We start from the raw sequence: 6,057 nt of genomic DNA, 5'->3' as shown, positions 1-6,057 counted from the left end.
CGGCTGAGCGGCGGCGGAAGGCGGCACTTAAAGGGCAGGTTCCTGCAGCAAGCGCGGCCCCGCCCCGAGTTCTTGAAGGGGAGGAGCCGACGCATCGGAGGCAAAGGGCCGCAGCGCGCCCCGAGCATCCCTCGGGCCGCCCACCTCGCACCGGCGGAAGCGCCTGGCGGCGGAGCCCAGGCGGCCCCCGCGCCCGTCAGCAGCGAGGCGGAGCCCCCGGGCAGAGGAGGGTGACGGCAGCGCAGCAGCAACGGGGACCTCCCGGAGAGCTGCCGCGAGAGTAACAGGAGCAATGTAAGAAAATTAGGGAAGAGGAGTGAGAATTAAGGTCGCAGGTACTTCGGCAAACAGCGACCACAGAAGCCATCTTCCGTCAAGTTGCCTCATGTAGAGGGGTCTAGATAACAGCGAATACATGGTGAAAACAGATAAGTGTTTCAAAGTCCCCTAGCTCTCAGTTTCACCCAAAAGCAGATGTAAAACACTGATACTGAGGTCTAGATTATCAAACCAAAGGGATGAAGGCTGTCATGTACAGTTTCCAAGACAATTCAGTGTGGCTTAGTGCTCTTGTTCTTACACACTTCAGTTGAGAGGCCAAGGGTTGCTTGACTATACTGACAAGGCTGAACAGTGAGGGCCAAAAAACAAAATAACCTTGTTGTCTGGTGGCAATGTGGATGCCTAAACATACACAAGTACCAGAAGTGCTTACATTTTAACAGTTCATCATGGAATAATGTTAAGAGAATCTTTATCCTCTCTGATTCACTCTTAATTAGTGGGCCCCTTTTGCCCCACTGGTGAGTAGCCTGAATGTATGTTACAGTCCAGGGCTGATCAGGCCCAATACACAGATCTCTGAATAACATCAAGATGTCCATTACATAAGCCTTTAAAAAAAAAAAAGTCATTTGCAGGAAACTATTGTGATTCTTCAGCTAACCAAAAAGCCCAAACCAAACCCTATGGTAAGAGATTATGGCAAAGCCTCATTACTTGCCAAATAGCCTTAATAAAAAGGAAAAAGACCAGAGTCAAAGCAAAAATGAAGAGCTGCTAGGGAAAAATTTCCTCATGAACACATGAACTTTAGCATTATGAGCAATGATGAAAAATACAAAACATTAGTAACTTTCCTTTACACAGAGGAGTTGAAAACACAGTGTCTCTACAGACAGTGACAAAGAACATCTTGTCATAATCTGCTTTTGCATATGAATGGCCACAGAATGATTGCATAAGGCACTGCACAATTTACACCATTGATGGCATAACTGACCTACAAATAGGATAAAAGGAATCTGCTCTCACACATCCAAGTAACACCACCACGCACAACCTTCAACTAAATAATTCAATTTCTAACTACCTCAGCTTCCTATCAGAGACCAGCATGGCAACAGTTCTGGTACTTGAGTTCTGTGTTTGCACTCAGATGAGTGAAAGATGCAAACAAAAGAGAGAAAATTCAGAGGCTTGGTGAACACAATGTATGAAGACCAGGGGACTACTAAGTAACTGCAGCATGGTTAAGTCGCGACTATATAAAATATGCCTCAATGTTTTAAACTGCTTAATGTACTGAGGAGCATTACCAAGAGTTACAGCGCATTAGAAATCAATGGTGGGAAGAACAGCAGAACATGAACATCAGCGTTAGTGGAGCAAGTGGTCTTATGAATGCCTAAAGTGGCAGCTCATTGTTAAGTAGTACGCTGAGCTTTAGAGCAACTTCAGGAAAGGTATTTTAAGCTAGCAATTTACAGTTAGCAAGAAGTAGCTCAATTCCTTTCCATATCATAAAGAAGAATGAGAAATTAATTTATTAACTTACTTTTCCAGAAGGAGAAACTACTGGTACTGAAGGGCTATTTTGGGAACAAAAGTGAGCTGCAGGTCAAATTAAAATAGAATGATTTATTAGTAGTATTCTTGTTAAAAATTATTACTAATATTGTATAGTGCTGTGTAATTAAGATCTTAAGACCTACCCTGGAAAGCAATTAATCAATTCTTTTCAAATTAAGGCTGTATAGTTTTTGTAGTAGATACGCTACTGCTGAAGTAACTCATGATAAATTTGTGTTCTACAAACGCCAAAACAGACAACCAAACACCTATCAATCCATTATGACCTGAACAATAGGGCATGGGAATCAAATTGTTCCTTGAGTAGAGCAGCCTAAGCTAAGCTACATTTAGAACAATGCCAAGTCAGATCCAGACATCCTGCTGACACAGAGGTTTGGGCAGAAGCTTCTGTAATGAAGGAGCAATTACCAGGGCTCAGGAACACAGGAGTGCCTCTGGAAAAGTTTAGCAGAATAAATAAAGGTCTTAGAAGACAGGTGAGGAAGAACACAATGGGAACCCTCTCTCTGAAGCTTGAACAGGCAGATTCTAATGAAAGAGTTATCAAACACTGAAAGGGATAAGGAAAATAGAGAAAAAGTGTGAGCTGACAGTATAACTGATATTGTGGGATGCAAGGCCCTAGAAATGGAAAGTATTGTGAGATTTCCTTTTTCTACCAGTTTCACTTTGTGACTGAAAGCTGTTTAGTTAGAAGAGACCTTCCTAGAGGAAGCTGTACTTTCGTTATATCTAGCCCTTGGAACTCGCTTTAGGGATCTAAAAGACACTGCCAGTGACAAGGAAAGGAAGCTATGGGATGGTTTCAGATTGAGATGCGTTGGTAGAGAGTGACCGCAAGCAGTACTATGCATCCCATTTAGACAAGTTTGGGAAAACAATCAAGTTGACAATCAGAAGATTACTTAACAGTAACCAGAGCTTGTAAGATGCATTGTCTCCAAGTGCTTCCACACTATGCTTTACTCACATGCTGTGTAGTTTCTAACTCCTTTTCTACCAAAGTAATACTTCCAAGATATGCTTGATGCATAAATCATTCACTTGGGAGTGTCATACAGCTCAAGCAATATCTCTTACCTGTAGAAGCTCAGAATGCTCTCTCCTTCCTCACTTCTAATAGTCCTTTGATAGAAATCATAGGAGCAGTCATTTTAAAGAATATCCATGCCTGGTAACTTTTTTCATTTTATTTGTATTGCCAGTGAAGTCAAGTTACTGCTTGACATCTAACTCTTCTGCTCCAATTCTTATTTCACATGCTCAGGTTCTAATTTCCCCGATATTCATGTTGCCTGGTTCAGTGGCCTCACAGTACAGTTTATAAACGAAGAAACGATTTAAGTGTTGTAAAATTAACTCTTGCAGACATTTTTAATCAAGAAAAGGAAGGAGTTGTTGGATTGAAAAGAAGTGAAATTTTCGGACTGGGACATTATTTCATCCTCTTCACGTAAGACTGGAAGAAAAAAGATGAACGTGTCCTGTGTAACATTTTGAAGGCTCTGTGAAATTCTTGCCTGACAGTGCTGAGTACATCCTTGCATGACTGAACACACACCAAGCTTCAGTATTGTGAATGCAATCCAAATTAACTTGGGCAGGTCAACAGCTACATAATCCTGAATTCCTGCTTCTGTTTGCCCGTAGTTCCACAGGACATTGGCTAATAGACACAGACAAGGCTTAAAGCCAATATTCAAAAATGGTGCCTGCCCACCACCTTGTGCAGCTCCATTTAGCAATAGGAAGACAGCATTCAGTAGAACAAATGTCATGACTGCAGCAAACTAAATGTTAAGACATATAGCTGAAGCTTTTACTTTCTGTCTGCTCAAAAATTTCTGATATATTCCAGGTAACTTATCAGCTGCCTCTTACATTTTATAACCAGAAAAGACTGTGATAAAAACTACTGATTGTACATCTTTTAAACAATTTTATAATCACTTCAGCTCACTTTTCTATAAGTTCTATATGAAGTATGACAGAACTAGTGGGCAGGCACCACTTTTGAATATTGGCTTTAAGCCCTGTCTGTGTCTATTAGCCAATGTCCCGTGGAACTATGGACAAACAGAAGCAGGAATTCAGGATTATGTGGCTGTTGACCTGCCCAAGTTAATCTGGGCAAATGATTGAGGATGAGTGCTTATAGTAACCCTTCACACAAACCCTGTTAAGGGAGAATCCTGACATAGGCCCTTGAAAGTACCCTAGCCATACACATATAAAAGTGTATGTGATGGGCTCCAGATTAGTTGTCACTACTCAGGAAAGGTAGTACAGGCACTGCTACTGGAAGTCTCAATGCTTAGCATTAGTGAGAAAAGCTAGCAACAGGAATGCTTCAGAAATGAATAATGAATATTGTCACCTCACCACAGAAATGCACAGTGAACAAACATTAAAACCCTGCTCATAGCTGGAATCATCTTCCCTCAAAAATTGGGTAACTTGAACAAAAAGGAGGCATAAGAAAGTCAACAAGAACAATCAGAGGCACTGAACAGGTTCTGTGCAAAGATTCTAGAGTCCAAACTGTACATCTTGGAAGACATATATTGAGGGAGTGAAATGGCACATAAAAGAACTAAGAGGCTATGAAAATGGTCAAAGGGGTAAACAGAGGACAAACATTTCTTTGGAAAAAAGGCTGTTGAGCCCACTTAAATTACTAAGCTAACAAAGGTAGAGGCTTTCAAATAAAACATAATCAAATTTTGCAACTCTGTCAAAAAGATGTAGTAGAAGCTCTAAAATACAGTCACTTGGACTGTACTAACATGTCAAACTCGCAGTGAGCTTCACAGTCTAACTACAAGTACCATGTAAGGCCACAGCAGAGAGCAAAAGGTAAGCATGCTTCAAACAAAACAAACCTCTGCAGTTTGCTGGGGTTTACATATATACATATACAAAGTAATATCTATGTCATGTATAACATACACATTCATAAATATACCAGTCATATATTTATCTATTGGTATTAATATTGGTATTTATTATTATTATAAAAACCTACATTCACACAGATACACAATATGTGAAAACTCTATTTCAGAAATTCTGAAATTGCTGTTCCATAACAGCTACATTTTAATTACTTGAACAGAATTTTAAGAGCTGACAATTGCAGCTTTTGATCAACTGAAGACCTTACCTTGGTGGCAAACAGGCAAGAATTAAGAAGTGGATTATTAATCTACATAAACGCAAATTCATAACCAATACAAAAAAAAATAAATTACCTACCTGGAAGAACTTGCCCAAAGCAGTGAGAGTGTCCATCTCCTGATGGATACGATCCACATACAGGATAAAAGTTCTCAAATGGAAGTTACTGGAACTGATTTTCTTAATCCATTTACAAATTCTTCCTGTCCTCCTCTGGTCTAAAATCTGGATTGTTACATATTTCTTAATTTTTATCTGTATTTTTTTTTGGTGCAAATACTCTGATTTTGGGTGAATATGCTTTAGGTTTCAACTGTACGATTCATGAAAGTGAAAATTCAAGAGATAGAAATGATGTTTGATAGACTCAAACCAAGCAAAGGTTCATCATGATGCATCATCATGAGTCTTAATGCAGATCACTGCATTGGAAATGATCAAAGATACTGCATTATACACAACCAAATCTCTTCCTTTAGATCTCCATCTACTTCTAATTGCTGATATATACACACACACGAGGGAGACATCTCAGCTGTAATTAACCATTCAGCATGGGTTGTATACTCAGAGTACAGCAGAAGCACACAAGACATTCAGCACAACAGAAATACGGTGAAGTTGAATGTTTCATGGGTCTAGGATAATGCTTGTGATTTGTAGCAGACTGCACTAGCTCATATTAATGGGATATCTGCAAAGGTATGAAGGCAGCAAAAGCCCAGCAGTAAATTACTTGCATCCTAGTAACCACCCTGAGAAGCTTCCAGTACGCCACAGGTCAGTGAGCAGAACTGCTGCTGCCATCACAGCCTGCAAGTTCAGAAACCAGGGAACCATTACCACTCCATCCATATCTCCAGTGGAGAAGGCAGCTCTAAACCTTGACAAGAAGATGGCAAGAGGTGAGGAGCACAGTACAAGAGATGTTGTTTTTCACAAGATATATCTTCTACCTAAACCACCTCTGAGCATCAAGAGCCTGCAGGTAGCTTGGTATACTCC

The sequence above is a fragment of the Colius striatus genome, chromosome 9 (assembly GCF_028858725.1).
Source record: "Colius striatus isolate bColStr4 chromosome 9, bColStr4.1.hap1, whole genome shotgun sequence".
NCBI lineage: Eukaryota > Metazoa > Chordata > Aves > Coliiformes > Coliidae > Colius > Colius striatus.
The sequence above is the reverse complement of the archived record's forward strand: the minus strand, read 5'-3'. Positions refer to the sequence as shown.